The 16363-nt window shown below is 37.7% G+C and overlaps 1 protein-coding gene across 6 annotated transcripts in view; it reads right to left on the bottom strand.

The window, feature by feature from the left end:
• LOC144581569 (uncharacterized) overlaps window positions 1–16363 on the bottom strand; it is a 690733-nt gene that overhangs the window by 327911 nt on the left and 346459 nt on the right. For 3 of the 6 annotated variants that reach the window (XM_078365832.1, XM_078365835.1, XM_078365838.1), the window contains one exon: window positions 2067–2110. The gene's annotated coding sequence lies outside the window, so the exon portion shown is untranslated. Of the gene's footprint in view, window positions 1–274; window positions 2111–16363 lie in introns of those variants that run through there. The other 3 variants (XM_078365833.1, XM_078365834.1, XM_078365837.1) reach the window with 1 other exon arrangement.

Genomic DNA, 16363 nt, shown 5'->3' with positions numbered 1-16363 from the left:
CTTCCCCCCAAATTGTTAATTTTCTCTGTTGCTTACATCCCACTCCCCTCTTCCCTATGAGGAAGGCATATAAGCTTTTAAATTTTATTAGGTTATGGGGTACCGACGTTTCTTTCCTTTGATGCCCTTAGGCACATAATATATTTGGACGCCTTTTTTTCTGTTAGTCTATCTACGTTCAGTTTTTTTCATAAACTTAATCATCAAACTTTGGAGGAAGTTTTCTCCCCCTACAATGTCAATGATTAAATACCCAAATATTTATATTTTTAAATTTTTCTTTTGCCAGACATTTCATGAAATAAAGAAAATACAGTTGACCCCCTTACAGTTGGGGGATGGGACCACTGTCCCCTGCACAGTTGAAAACTTACGTACAATTTCTGACTCCCCAAAAACTTAACTACTAACAGCCAACTGTTAAAAAGCCTTACCAATAACATAAACAGTCAATTAACACATCATTTGTGTATGTATTGTATACTGTGGTCATACAATAAAGCAAGCTAGAAAAAGGAAAACAGTATTTTTTAAATCCTAAGGCAGATAAAATATATTTACTATTAAGTGGAAGTGGATCATCAGAAAGGTCTTTATCCTCATCTTTCCATTGCACAGGCTAAGGAGGAGAAGGAAGAGGACGCTTTGGTCTTACTGCCTCAGGTTGCAAAGGCAGAAGATACAGAGGTGGCGGAAAAGGCGGCAGGAGGGGCAGGCATACGGGGTATCACTTAGAAAAAAAAAAAATCTGCATGTAAGTAGGATCACAGTTCAAATCTGTGTTGTTCTAGGATCACATTCCCAGATTCCTAGAAGTAAAGAAAATGATTCTGCAGGGGAAAAGTGATGCAAAATGCAAACCATACCATCTTAACCCTCCTTCCCCAGAACCTTATATAATCAATTTTTATTCACTCATTTTCAAAAGCCTTTGCTTTGAAGAGGAGGAGGATACTGGCAAAGGGGAGAAATTACAATGTCATATAAATAATAATCTCTAAATTCTCCCACTTCATCTATCTTTAAATTATTTCAGCAAAACTTAGAGAAACACGTCAAGCACCAGAGCCCTCTGAGATCTTTTTCACCTGGCTTTGTGGCATTCATTGGTCACGTAAGAAGACTTCCCAGAGCTACCAAGCATTAACATGTACAGGTCTTCGTGATGAGATCTTTCAGGTATCTGAGTTGTTCCTCAGTCCTGAGATAAGTATTTAAAATCTCTGGGGTGTTCTGCTATAAGTACATTGAAACAACTAGCACAAATAACCTGAAGCCTTCAGAAATGATTTTTTCTGAATCTATTCTGAATTAGCAAACGTTCCTTAGAGTTAGGACACGACAATACATTATCTTGATGGACCCCTTTAAAACATGTATTCTGTACTTTTCTAACTTCTTAAATTATTAAACTATGCTATAAATGGTGAGGGACTTAGAGGTACTGTGGCTGGCAGAGGAGTTCTATACTGAGTAATTGTGGGACTATTACTATCTCCATATCAGGTTTCTATCTCTTTAAATATCTATTTCTTAGTACAGTTGAGAGGCAAATTGTAGTAATATATCTGAAATGGAAACAGTGCCAAGAACCTAAGTTCTCAATAAAAGTTACTTGCATGTCTTGTCCACCCTCAACCAAAACATTCATATGCTTACCCTTTCCCCAGCCACTGCAACCGTGAAAGTATACTGGCCAACTGTTGCTAAAGTTCTTGAGACACAGGTGCCTTTTGAACCCACCTCCACTTTATCCCCTTCTCCAGATAATCTTTTCATACTCCTTGCTTTCTAATTTATTATTTCAGCATCTCTTATAGGAACAGCAATTACAATTAATAATCTCTCCAACCCATTTGTACCAGATAAAGGACTTGTGCTGAAAAAAGCCAAACAAACATACATAAATCTTGTCTCAAATTGGCTTGAGCAACAGGGAAATGTATTTTCTCACATTTTCATAAGTTCAGATGTAAAGGAGACGTCAGAAGTATTTGATGTACCCAAACTTATTCTCTCCCTTTTATGCCACAAACAGAACTTGCTTTCTCCCAAAGCTGTCTTACCTTAGTTTCAGAAGCAACTGGAGTTGAAATCTTCCTAGTCATATCTGAAAGGAGAGAGAGAGAAAGAAAGAGAGAGGAAACTTTACCAATTGTATTAGTCTGATCTCACAGTGCTAGAAAGAACTACCTGAGACTGGGTAATTTATAAAGAAGAAAGGTTTGACTGACTCACAATTCTCATAACTGGAGAAGACTCAGCAGTCTTATTTTAATAATCATGGTGAGTGATAACAGAGAAACAAAGCACCTTCTTCATAAGGTGGTAGGAGGGAGAAAGAATGCAGGTGGAACTACTAAACACTTATAAAACCTTCAGATCTCGTGAGAACTCTCTCAATATCTGGAGACCAGCACAGGGGAAACTGCCCCAGTGACTCAATTACCTCCACCTGATCTCTCCCTTGACACCTGGGGATTATGGTGATTACAATTCAAGATGAGTTTGGGTAGGAGTGCAGCCAAACCTTATTACCAATCATGAAATAAAAGAACCTCAGTTAACTCTGATTGGGTTATTAGGCCATGTGGACACCCTTTCCTAATGAAGGTCACCTAGAGAAATGTACTGATTAGCTTAAGCTTAGATTATTGAAAATATACAGCACCTGGAATTACAATGCTTTGATTAAACTAATTACTATCCATTCCTTGGGTAAGAAGATCTCAGTTTCCTTCCTCCTGAACTCTACCAAAATTATAGCAAGGGGAATTTTTTAAAGTTTAAACTCACAAGGGTGGGAAACAATGAAGGAGAAAACACCAGTGTTAAGTATAAATATTGTAATACACATGATAATCCACCCAAGAGAGCCAAATCTCGGATCAAAACTGAGAATTTACCCAATTTATGTAACAAAATTTTCAATAGGCACAAAAACAGAAAATACAAAACTTCTGGTCATACCTCTGCGGGGGATATCAGTACCTGGTTATATTTTTTTGACAGCTTTATTGATAGGTAACTTATATACCATAACATTCATCTGATTAAAATGAGCAATTCAAAGATACTTTTAGTATATTCAGAGTTGTGCATCATCATTACATTCTGATTTTAAGACATTATTGTAATTGTGGGTCTTAAATGACACCTCCTAACAGATGCTCTGCCTATCTGTAATAGAACTACACTTTTTATTTCCTGCTTCTTTCCTTTGGACACTCATAGCAATCTGCAGTTATTTTTCTTAGTTATTGGCCTCCTTGTTTGTTGTCTGCCTCTCCCACCAGAATGTAAGATCATTAAAGAGGAGCTGTTTATGTCTCTCTTGATCTTCTTTGTAGTCCAGCTAGTAGGGAAGCACAGGGCCTGCCTATACTAGATGGTCACTAAAAATATTTGCTGAATGAATGAACTAGCAAGACGTAATTACCACAGTAAATGGGCACTGTGGAGCAATGGAGAATCGGTGATGATGGTAAAGCTGTGACACTGAGGATGAAAGGCAAGCAGGAGGGCACTGAGACAGTAACCCAGCTGTCCATCTGGTGTTTGAAAGATGAAGCAGTCCCCATGGAACTGAGAAGACATCCCCCGCTTAGGTTCTTTAGCAATTAGGGAGAGTTAGGAGGGAAGACCTCAATAAAAAGATAGCACTTCTAATAAAAATAGGTGGATCTCTTGCAATTAATTAGAAAAATAAAAAGATATGATATTTGCAGTTATACGGGCAAAGAAATTCACATTTCTTACATTAACACATTAAAATACATAAAGTAAATGCTCTTTTATGCACCAATCCTTGTATCTGATGTTGTTAATTAAATTAAGAATGATTCGACAGGGTACTGCATAGTTCTAGAGCTAGAAAGCCAGAATTTGTATTCTCATTCTGCCACTTAGTAGCCATGTGACTTTGGCAAGTTACTTAGCTGCTTTGTGCTTTTATTTGTACATTTATAAAACAGACATATTATTTGTTCTTATAGCATAAGAGCTGTTTTGAGTATTGAATAAAAATAATAAAAAACTGTCTGTTACATACTGAGTGCCCTATATTACTTAGTGTTCTAACACTAAGTAGCAGCAATCTTTATAGTAGTGGCAGTGGTGGAAGTGGTAGAAGCCGTCGTAAGCAGTAAAATGATAGAAATGCAGCCCATTATGACTGTTTTATGGGACAAGAAATTCAGATTTAGCTCAGTGCCAAACAGTGTCAAATACAAGGTACTAAATTAATATTGAATTGACTTGTGCTCATAACGTTTCCTATCATACCACAAGATGATTTGACACAATTGATTTCTCTTTAAGAAGTGAGTGAATCAGCAGATATGTAGTTGCTGCTGCTGGAAGACTGATAGCAAGTAATTCATGCTCAACTTTGGCCCACAGAAAGTGTCAGAAGGACAGCCATATTCTTGAGAGTGTGAATGTGTGTGTATAAAATGATGTGCATTTAATGTGACTCTGTTACAAGAAGGACATAAGAATTTCATTCTTTTAGGAAATGAAGTGGGAAAATAATGGACAGTCCTGAAAAATAAGCCAAGAGAATCATTTTTAGAGGGGAAGTTAATGTATTTGCAATGTGTCCTCTTTATGGATGAATAACTCAGAAGACCCCATTTAGCATTTTAGTTGACTTAACAATTGACTCACACAGTGGGATGCACTGGTTCTTCACATGTATTATCTAAGGAAACAAGAAAGAAGAATGGAAAAGTGGTTTTATCTCATAAACTGCAACAAAAGCTGCTCTAGAAACAGGGCTTGCCTCTCAGTCCAAAAGCAGGGAGTGAGAACAATTAATCACCCAAGGAAAATAAAGAAAAAGTGCTATGAAAGAAGAGGTTTTTCAGGAGAAACAAGGGTATGTGAGCCGTCTTTAAGTGAAAAATGAATGTGTTATTTTTTTTAAATAGCCTAAAGGTTTGTTTTCCATCTATGAAGCGAAACACACATCTAGTGAACATTCTGCAGAATGTTAAGCGGAATAAAGGTGAACACTTAGACCAGCATAGAGCAATATCTACAACTTATACTGTAAGAATACAAGGAGTAAAGGATGCAATGCTGACCAGCTCTTATAATAAGATGGTTAATTATTCTACTTCTAGCTTTTCCTTAAAAATAAAACTTCAGACACACATTGGAGATGAAATATCCTCCAAATTACCCCCTGTGTCTACTTCTGAGTAAGAGTCACAAAGAGAACTTTTTGCAATTAAAACATATAGATTAAGTTCCATTACGATTTTCAATTAGTACATATAAATTAAGTTCCATTAAACATAGGTATAGTTATTCTTAAAGCAACAACTAACTATATTAAATGCAACTTTTAAAAGGAAACATAGGAATACTCATATTTTGGATAGTCCTTTTCTAATTAATCAAATAGTGGTTGAATCTCCAATTGTATTGTGCCCAGGTCTTAATTTACAAAGATGACTGAGGGATAACATAGAGTCTAATGCCATTAAAAGATTTTTAATATTCATAGTTGCTGCAAAAACAAGATGCATAGCATGCCACACAGGGCCTCATAGGATAGACACTAGGGTGATCAGGAGGCAGAAGACAAAAGCAAGGGGAAGGTTTAGGCCACTGCTTTTATTGGGAGATCTACACAAAAAGCCAACCAGGGCAGGATTAGGATTGACTAGTTTGAACAATTTTAGTGGCCTTTGGGCTATAGGGTTCATCCCTAGTGGTCTGGCTCATGGCTCTAGGATGATTCAGGCACAGGAATATTGCCTCTTGGTATATCTGGACCAGATATAGGAGGTATGACTCTGGATTGGTTAGCTGCATATCAAAGACATGTTCCTGGCTGGGAACATGTCTCAAAGAGCATGTCTCACAATTAGAATATATAGATAAATTTTGTATGTTTTCTTTAAGTTGTTAAATTCTTAACAACTTATTGTTATCTTTAAGAATTGGCTAGCCACAACACATACAGTGTCTCCCTAGCCACAAAGGAAGGTTTTTTAAGATATTGAAACATCATAATATGGTTTTTTTTTGAAATGGAGTCTCACTCTGTTGCCCAGGCTGGAGTGCAGTGGCACAATCTCAGCTCACTGCAACCTCCACCTCCTAGGTTCAAACAATTCTTCTACCTCAGCCTCCCAAGTAGCAGGAACTACAGGCATGTGCCACCATGCCCTGCTAATTTTTGTATTTTTAGTAGAGACAGGGTTTCACCATGTTGGCCAGGATGGTCTCAATCCTTGACATTCTGATCCACCTGCCTCAGCCTGTCAAAGTCTGGGATTATAGGCATGAGCCACTGCACCCAGCCAATAACAGAAATTTTTAAAATATTTGTAATACACTAATAGAGGGCTGATGTCTTATTAGTTATATCCAACATATTATTTTATGGCAACTTAATTTCTTTTATCTAAGTCCATTCACATATACCTAAAAGTATACATTTGCATTTTATGGCAATCAAACTGTAAGAGTAGGACACTGAGCATTGGTCTTTAACTTGAAAATAATGAGAATATGAAAAGCACAAAACCTCTCCAAAGAGTCAATAGACCTCCATCAGAAACAGCTGGGAACAAATGTAAAATGCGAAGGAGAAACATTTTCTGTGTTCAGGTACACTTGCATGACTAGCCTCTACTTTCACTTCCAAAATAGACCAGAAAATTTCTTTGACTTTGTAGTAGGGTTTGAAATTAGGATGGACAGTATGGTATAAGAAAAGGCAGAATGATCAAGAGGAAGGTTCTGAAGACCAGCATCCAGGATTTAAATTCATTCTTTACCACTGAGTAGCTTTGTGAAATTGTGTCACCAATTTCCTAATCTCTGAAACAGGAGAAATGTTTGAACCTAACATATACCATGTTGTTGGGGTCACTACCTGGGAAGGTCTTTCTTGCAGACCTTGATTCAACCAAAGATGAATAAATTCTCTTACATACAGAATACAGTGAATGAGCAGGTTGGGGTGTCTGGGACACTAACAGACACTCAAGGACAGTGCTGTAAAGACATAGCAGCCACTGTCCTTGACACACTGGCCTCTCTGGCCTTTATTCAGCACACATTAAATGACAAAAGCTTTGAGTCAACACCACTAGAGTGAAGAGATTAAAGGACAGGTTCTGAGGCCTAAAACAAACACTATTCATAAGTATCTTTAGTTGACTTCCTCTTGAGAGAGCTATCTGGAATGATCAAAAGGTAGTTTAAAAGACTACATGAGTAAACAAGTTATTCAGATAAACATTTCCACATTTCCTATTTGCTTTTCTTATCAACTAAAAGTAAAAAGGATGAGGCTACCTTCAGCTGAAACGTTTACTGAAACTATGCAAACTTTTCAGCCTTCCAAGAAGGTTTGTGACTATAGTCTATAACTTTCCCTAATATTTTTCTGTTAATATTTTTGCTACCACCCTCACTGAACTCCCATAACATATAGGGTTGTTGTTATTACCAAATGAAATCCTCCATGTGGTGCATTAAGGACAGTACTGGCATATACAAAATGCTAACCAAGAGTGAGATTTATCCAGGGTCATGGTTTTGTACAATGAGTTTCACCAAGGGCAGGAGGACAAGAATGCTAAGAGTATGTACAAGAGAGTGAATATAATGCAAACCTTGAAATCCATGCCAAATAGGGAGGGAAGTCAGGCCATAAGAAGTGGGGGTGAGGTTGTGGAGTCAATGAATGGGAGGTCCTATAGGAAAACAGAATTATTAGAGTGGGTGAGTTAGAGAAAAGGAGCTTCTGAGGTAGGAGATGGGAATCAGACTGCAGGATGCCTAAAATCATTATTTTTAACAATGTATAACTATTTTCAATTGCCTCTACAGAATGTGTTTCCTTCTTCTAACAACAACAAAAATATTAAGGACAGTCACCCTATTACGGGTTAAATTGTATCCACAAAAAAAAAACATATGCTGAAGTCCTAATCCCCAATATCTGCAAATATTAGTTTATTTGGAAATAGAGTCTTTGCAGATATAATTAAGTAAGGTATAATCAAGTAATTAGGCCTAATTCAATATAACTACTGTCATTATAAGAAGAGGGAAATTTGGACACAGACATATGAAGGAGAATGCCATGTGAGAGAGAAGCAGAGATTGGAATTAGGCAGCTACAAGCCAAAAAATGTCAAGGATTCCTGGTGGCAACTGAATTTAAAAGAAAGACATGCAATGAATTATCCCCTAGAGGTTTTAACGGAGCCAGCTGACCCACTGATTTTCTACTTCTAGCCTCCAGAACTATGAGAGAATAAATTTGTTTTAAGCCACACAGTTCGTGGTACTTTTTTATAGCTTCCCCAGCAAACTACTACACACACCTTGTTTATTATCAGCTAGAATAAAACTCACCAGTAGGTCAAGATGTAATCTTTTATCAGTATAGTCCATATCCCTGGTCATGGGATAAACCTGTGACTCAATAAGAGCCAATAGGACTTCAGGAGATATTTGGGCTTCTAGGGGGAAAAAAAGACTCTTCCTTTACCTGAGCTGCTTTCAGAACTGTATTTTCTTATTGGTTGTAAAAAAGAATATTTTAGCACTGGAAACTGCTGGCAGCCATCTTACAACCGGAGAACCTCCTACACACTGGTGTCCAATGAAACAAAGTGGAAATATTGAGAAAAAGGAACTTCTGAACCTGGAGAGAACCCACAGACCCTTTGAAGGAAGTGGACTGCTCCAGCGGGACCTGGGAGAAACCTCAAATACTGTGAGTGCTGAACTGTGGTACTGGAAAAGGGAGAGCCTCCTCTCCTGAACAAACACACACATTGAAGCAAATGAATGTATGTTTGCAGGAGAAGTTTCCAACTTTACCTGGAGCTGAGTCAATTTAGAGAGCCAAGTGAAATACAAGGGTAGAGAAAGAAGCAGAAAGACCCTGGAAGCTTGCTGGGTACCCAAGTAGGCTATTCCTGCCTGCCACCATAGAGATTCATCCAGAGGGCAGCCAGGAGAGTGAGGGGGAGACACCATGGGGAGCAGAAAATTTCCAGCTGTACTCTATCACAATTTGAATGGGGCAAGAAGCCTCTTGGCCAGAATTTGGGGGAAGGGCACAAATCTGGTGTGCAGACTCCACAGGCAGAAGAAGAACCAAGCCCTTGTCTTCCACAGTTTGGAGGCAGGTAGCCTAGGCAAGTTGTCAAACTCAACTCGCCCACTACCTGGAAACAGACTCAGAGCTGTTGGGGAACATAGTGGGAGTGAGACTGGCCTTTCGATTTGCATGGGAGCTGTGTGAAGCCTATGACTGCCTGCTTTCCCCAACTTCCCTGACAACCTGCATGACTCAGCAAAGGCAGCCATAATCCACCTAGGTACACAATTCCATTGACCTGAGAACCTCACCCCCATCCCCCACAGCAGCCATAACGAGGTCCACCCAAGGAGAGTCTGAGATCAGACACACCTAGCCCTGTCCCCACCTGATGGTCTTTCCCTATCCATACTAGTAGCTGAAGACAAAGGGAATAAAATATTGGGAGTTCTAGGAACCCACCCACCACTGGATCCTCTCCATACTGCCATAGCTGATGCTCTCTGCAAAGTGTGACCTTCTGGTAGGAGGCCAATCAGAACAAAAATAGAGCATTAAGCCACCAAAGCTAAGAACCTTCATAGAGTTCATTACACCCACCTGAACAGGTACTGGTATCCATGGCTAAGATACCCATAGAGGGTTCACATCAGAGGACTCTGTGCAGACAAACCCCAGTACTAGCCCAGAGCTGGGTCGACTCTCTGGGTGGCTACACCCAGAAGAGAGACAACAACCACTGTTGTTCAGCTCACAGGAAGCTACATCCATTAAAAATAAAAGGGTGGAGGTAGAGTACTACATCAAGGGAACACCCCATGGGACAAATAATAGGAACAAGAGCCTATAGCCCTAGACCTTCCCTCTGACAGAGACTACCCAAATGAGAAGAAACCAGAAAACCTACTCTGGTAATAGGACAAAAACAAGGCTTTTAACACCCTGAAAAATCATACTAGTTCACCAGCAATGGATCTAAACCAAGAAGATATCCCAGATTTACCTAAAAAAGAATTCAGGAGGTTAGTTATTAAGCTAATCAGGAAGGTACCAGAGCAAGCTGAAACCCAATGCAAGGAAATTAAATATATGTATCTATAAAATATGTACATAAAAATATACATATAAAATATATACATATTTTATAGATGTATATTACTTATTTCCTTATATATATTTTGCTATATATGATATATACATATATATCATATGATGCATCATATGATATATAAATATATGTGCATATAATATATATGAAATACATATAATATATAATATATATTATATTATAATTATATAATTACATTTATATATTTAGATATATTTATTAATTATAATAAATATATAACAATTATAATTTTATATATTATGTTATATACAATGTATTATATAAAATTATAATATAATTATATTTCATTAATTATAATATATAATAAATTATACATTTTATAAATATAAATTATAAATTATATATTTTATAAATATAATTTATAAATTATATTTATAATATATATGATTATATTATATTATAATTATATATATTATGTATATATACAAACATATATCATATATATACATATACATATATGAAGTGAAGGGAGAAATATTTAAGGAAATACAGAGCTTCCAGAAAACACAATCAAAAATTCAGGAAACACTGGACACACTTATAGAAATGCAAAATGCTCTGGAACATCTCAGCAATCAAATTAAACATTAGAAGAAGGAAATTCAGAGCTCAAAGACAAGGTCTTCAAATTAACCCAATCTAACAAATACAAAGAATAAGAAAATATGAAGAAAGCCTCCAAAAAGTTTGGGATTATGCTAAACCACCAGACCTAAGAATAATTGGTGTTCCTGAGGAAGAAGAGAATTCTAAAAGCTTGGAAAACATTTGACGGAATAATCGAGGATAACTTTCCTGGTCTTGCATTCAAATACATGAAGTACAAGAACACCTGGGAAATTCATCACAAAAAGATTATTACCTAGGAACATTTTTATCAGGTTACCCAAAGTTAAGATGAAGAAAAGAATCTTAAGAGCTGTGAGACAAAACCACGAGGTAACCTATAAAGAAAACCTGTATCAGATTAACAGATTTGTCAGTAGAAAATGTGAAAGCCAGAAATAAATGGGGACCTATCTTTAACCTCCTCAAACAAAATAATTATCAGCCAAGAATTTTGTATCCAGTGAAACTAAGCATCATATATGAAAAAAAGATATAGTCTTTTTCAGACAAACAAATGCTGAGATGATTCACCACTAGCAAGTTACCACTACAGAACTGCTAAAAGGAGCTCTAAATCTTGAAACAAATTCTAAGAGCACATCAAAACAAAACTTCTTTAAAGCATAAATTACACAAGACCTATAAAACAAAAATACAAGATAAAAGCAAAAACAAAAAACAAACAAACGAAAAGTACACGGTCAACAACTTGCATGATGAATGCAATGGTGCCTTACATCTCAATATTAACATTGAATGTAAATGGACTAAATGCTCCAGTTAAAAGTTATAGAACCACAGAATGGATAAGAACTCACCAATCAACTATCTATCTACTGCCTTTGGGAGATTCACCTAACACATTAGGATTCACACAAACTTAAAGGGGTATAAAAAGACATTTCATGCAAATGGACATGAAAAGCCAGCAGGGAAAGCTATTCTTATATCAGAAAAAAAAAAAAACAAAAAAACTTTAAAGCAACAGCAGTTAAAAGAAACTCAGAGGGACATTATATAATGGTAAAAGTTCTTGTTCAACAGGAAAAGATGACAATCTTAAACATATATGCACCTAACACTGGAGCTCCAAAATTTGTAAACCAATTACTAATAGACCTAAGAAATGAGATAGAAAGCCACAATAATAGTGGGGGACTTCAAAAATCTACTGACAGCACTACACAGGACATCAAAACAGAAAGCAAAGAAACAGTAGATTTAAACTATATCTTGGAACAAATGGACTTAACAGATATATATAGAATATTTCATCCAACAACCACAGAATACATATTATAAATAACAGTGCATGGAACTTTCTCCAAGACAGACCATATGATAGTTCATAAAATGACCCTCAATAAATTTAAGAAAATTGAAATTATAAAACTGGAAACAAGTTAGAAAGGAACCTTCAAAAACATGCAAATACATGAAAATTAAATAACCTGCTCCTGGATGAGCATTGGGTCAAAAACAAAATCAAGATAAAATTTAAAAATTTTTTGAACAGAATGACAATAATAACACAACCTATTAAAACCTCTGGAATACAGCAAAGGCAGTGCTAAGAGGGGAGTTCATAGCCCTAAATGCCTACATCAAAAATACTGAAAGAGCACAAACTGTCATTCTAATGTCACACCTCAAGGAACTAGAGAAACAAGAGCAAACTAAACTCAAATCCAGCAGAAGAAAGGAAATAACCAAAATCAGAGCAGAATTAAATGGAATTGAAACAACAACAAAAATAAAAACAAAATATCAATGAAGCAAAAATCTGGTTCTTTGAAGAAATAAATAAAACTGATAGACCATTAGCAAGATTAACCAAGAAAAGAAGAGAGAAAATCCAAATAACCTCATTAAGAAATGAAACAGGAGAAATTACAACTGATACCAATGAAATATAAAAGATTATTCCAGGCTACTATGAATACTTTTACACGTATAAACTAGAAAACTTAGAGCATAAATTCCTGGAAAAATGCAACCCTCCTAGCTTAAATCAGAAAGAATGAGATACTCTCAACAGATCAAGAACAAGCAGTGAGATAGCAGTAGTAATTTTAAAAATAACAATTAAAAAAATCCAGGACCAGACGAATTCTCAGCATAATTCTACCCAACATTCAAAGAATTGGTACCAATCCTTTTGACACTATTCCACATGATAGAGAAAGAACGAACCCTCCCTAATTCATTCTATGAAGCCAGCATCACCCTAATACCAAAACCGAGAAAAGACATAACCAAAAAAGAAAACTACAGACCAATAACCCTGATGAACATATTCTTAACAAAATACTAGCTAACTGAAATCCAACAATATATCAAAAAGATAATCCACTGTGATAGAGTGGATTTAATACCAGGGATGCAGGGATGGTTTAACATAAACAAGGGAATAAATATACTAGATCACATAAACAGAATTTTTAAAAACATCATGTGATCAATGCATTAGTCTGTTTTCATGCTGCTGATAAAGGTATATCTGAGACTGCGAAGAAAAAGAATTTTAATTGTATTTACAGTTCCACATGGCTGGGTAGGCCTCAGAATCATGGTGGGAGGCAAAAGGCAATTATTCACTATCACAAGAATAGCACAGGAAAGATGGGCCCCCTTGATTCAATTTTCTCCCCCTGGGTCTCTCCCAAAACATGTGAGAATTTTGGGAGATAAAATTCAAGTTAAGATTAGGGTGGGAACACAGCCAAACCATATCATTCCACACCTGGCCCCTCCAAATCTCACGTTCTCCAATTTTAAAAACAATCATGTCTTCCCAACAATCTTCCAAAGTCTTAACTCATTTCAGCATTAACCCAAAAGTTCACTGTCCAAAATTTCATCTGAGACAAGGCAAGTCCCTTGCACCTATGAGCCTGGAAAATCAAAAGCAAGATAGTTACAATCTCCTAGATTGTATCTCATCTCCTAGATACAATGAGAGTACAGGTATTGGGTAAATACAGCCATTCCAAATGGGAGAAATTGGCCAGAATAAAGGGGTTACAGTACCAAGTACCAGCTTGGCAGTAGAAACTCCCATCCAAGCAGCACTGAAGGAATTCAGAGGCAGACACCCAGATAGGCCAGCAAGGGAGGTCTACCCAGGGGGCCAATAGCCTTCTGAGCTGAGAGCCTTAGGGGCTGACAGCATTCCGGGCTGATGGGCCTTGAGTAGACTCTTATCTATGCATTTATCCTCTCTGAACAGGTGACCATTATTAACAAACAGATGTTTGGTATTTTCTCATAACACAAAATATGCCAAGTAGGCAGACAAACTAAAAAGTATTCTCCATGAAGGAGCCATGGGGACAGGGTCAGATACCTAAAAGAATTGTTTTAACTGGTGTATATTTATACATTGTACTACCAGTTTGGAATGCTCCAAAGTAGTTTTCTACTTGAGAAGGGGCAGCTAGGTTTTCCTTGACATTGTTCTTCCTAGCTAACAATATATTTTATCATATACTCTGCATTTCTCAATATTCATAAACAACATTTCTCAACATCAATATTCACAAATTTAATATTTCTCAACATTACAAAGCCTGTGCAAGTCCAAAATCCAGCAGGGCAGTCAAATTTTAAAACTCCAAAATGATCTCCTCGGACTCCAGGTCTCCAGGTTTCACATCCAGTTTATGCTGATGCAAGAAGTGGGTTACCATGGTCTTGGGCAGCTCCACCCTGTGGCCGTGCAAGGTACAGTCACCCCCCGCAGCTACTTTAAAGGACTGGCGCTGAGTGTCTGTAGCTTTTCCAGGCCCACAGGGCTAGCTGTCAGTGGATCTTCTATTTTGGGGTCTCGAGGATGGTTGCCCTCTCCTCACAGGTCCACTAGGCAGTGCCCCAGTAGGGACTCCATGATGCACTGCCTAGCAGAGGTTCTCCATGAGGGCCCCCACCCCTGCAGCATACTTTTGCCTGGGCATCCAGGCATTTCCATACATTTACTGAAATCTTGGCAGAGATTCCTAAACCTCAATTCTTGACTTCTGGGCACCTGCAGGCTCAACACCATGTGGAAGCTGCCAAGGCTTGGAGCTTGCACCCTCTAAAGCCACAGTCTGATCTGTATATTGGCCCCTTTCAGCCACAATTGAAGTGGCTGGAAAACAGGGGACCAAGTCCCTAAGCTGCACACAGCATAAAGACTCTGGGCCTGGCCAACAAAACCACTTTTGCCTTTTGGGCCTCTGGGCCTGTGATGGGAAGGGCTGCCATGAAGGTCTCTCACATGGCCTGGGGACATTTTCACCACGGTCTTGGGAATTAACAGTAGGCTCCTTGCTACTTATGCAAACTTCTGCAGCCGGCTTGAATTTCTCCCCAGGAAATGAGTTTTTCTTTTCTATTGCATAGCCAGGCTTCAAATTTTCCTTTTATGCTCTTTCCTTTATAAAACTGAATGCCTTTAACAGTACCCACCCAAGTCACCACTTAAATAATTTGCTGCTTGGAAATTTCTTCTACCAGATACACTAAATCATCTTTCTTAAGTTCAAAGTTCCACAAATCTCTATGGCAGGGGCAAAATGCTGCCAGTTTCTTTGCTAAAACATAGCAAGAGTTACCATTACTGCAGTTTCCAACAAGTCCCTCATCTCTATCTGAGACCACCTCAGCCTGAACCTAATTGTCCATATCATTATGAGCATTTTAGGCAAAGCCATTCAGTAAGTCTCTAGGAAGTTTCAAACTTTCCCACATTTTCCTATCTCCTGAGCCCTCCAAGCAGTTCCAATCTCTGCCTGTTACCCAGTTCCACAGTTGCTTCCACATTTTGGGGTATCTTTTCAGCAACACCCCACCTCTGGTACTAATCTACATACTGCTGATAAAGACATACCTGATACTGAGAATAAAAACATGTTTAATTTGACTTATAGTTCCACATGGCTGGGGAAGCTTCAGAATCATGGCAGGAGGCAAAAGGCACTTCTTACATGGCAGTGGCAAGAGAAAATGAAGAAGAAGCAAAAGTAGAAACTCCCTGATAAACCCATCATATCTTGTGAGATTTATTCACTATAACGAGAATAGCATAAGAAAGACCAGCCCCCATAATTCAATTAACTCCCCCTAGGTCCCTCCCACAACAGGTGGGAATTCTGGGAGACATAATTCAAGTTGAGATTTTGGTGGAGACATAGCCAAACCATATCAATAATCTCAATAGATGCAGAAAAAGTATTTGACAAAATCCAACATCCCTTTATGATTACAACTCTCAGCAAAATCAGCATATAAAGGACATACCTCAATGCACAAAAGCCATCTATGACAAACCCACAGCCAACATAATACTAAATGGGGAAAAGTTGAAAGCATTCTCTCTGAGAAGTGGAACAAAACAAGGATGCCTAGTCTCACCATCCTCTTCAACATAGTGCTGGAAGTCCTGGCCAAAACAATCAGACAAGAGAAAGAAATAAAGGGCATCCAAATCAGTAAATAGAAAGCCAAACTATCACTGTTGGCTGATGATATGATTATTTACCCTGAAAACACTAGATACTCCTCCA

The sequence above is a fragment of the Callithrix jacchus genome, chromosome 2, assembly GCF_049354715.1.
Source record: "Callithrix jacchus isolate 240 chromosome 2, calJac240_pri, whole genome shotgun sequence".
In the NCBI taxonomy this organism is placed as follows: Eukaryota; Metazoa; Chordata; class Mammalia; order Primates; family Cebidae; genus Callithrix; species Callithrix jacchus.
This window is presented reverse-complemented; position numbering and strand designations above follow the sequence as displayed.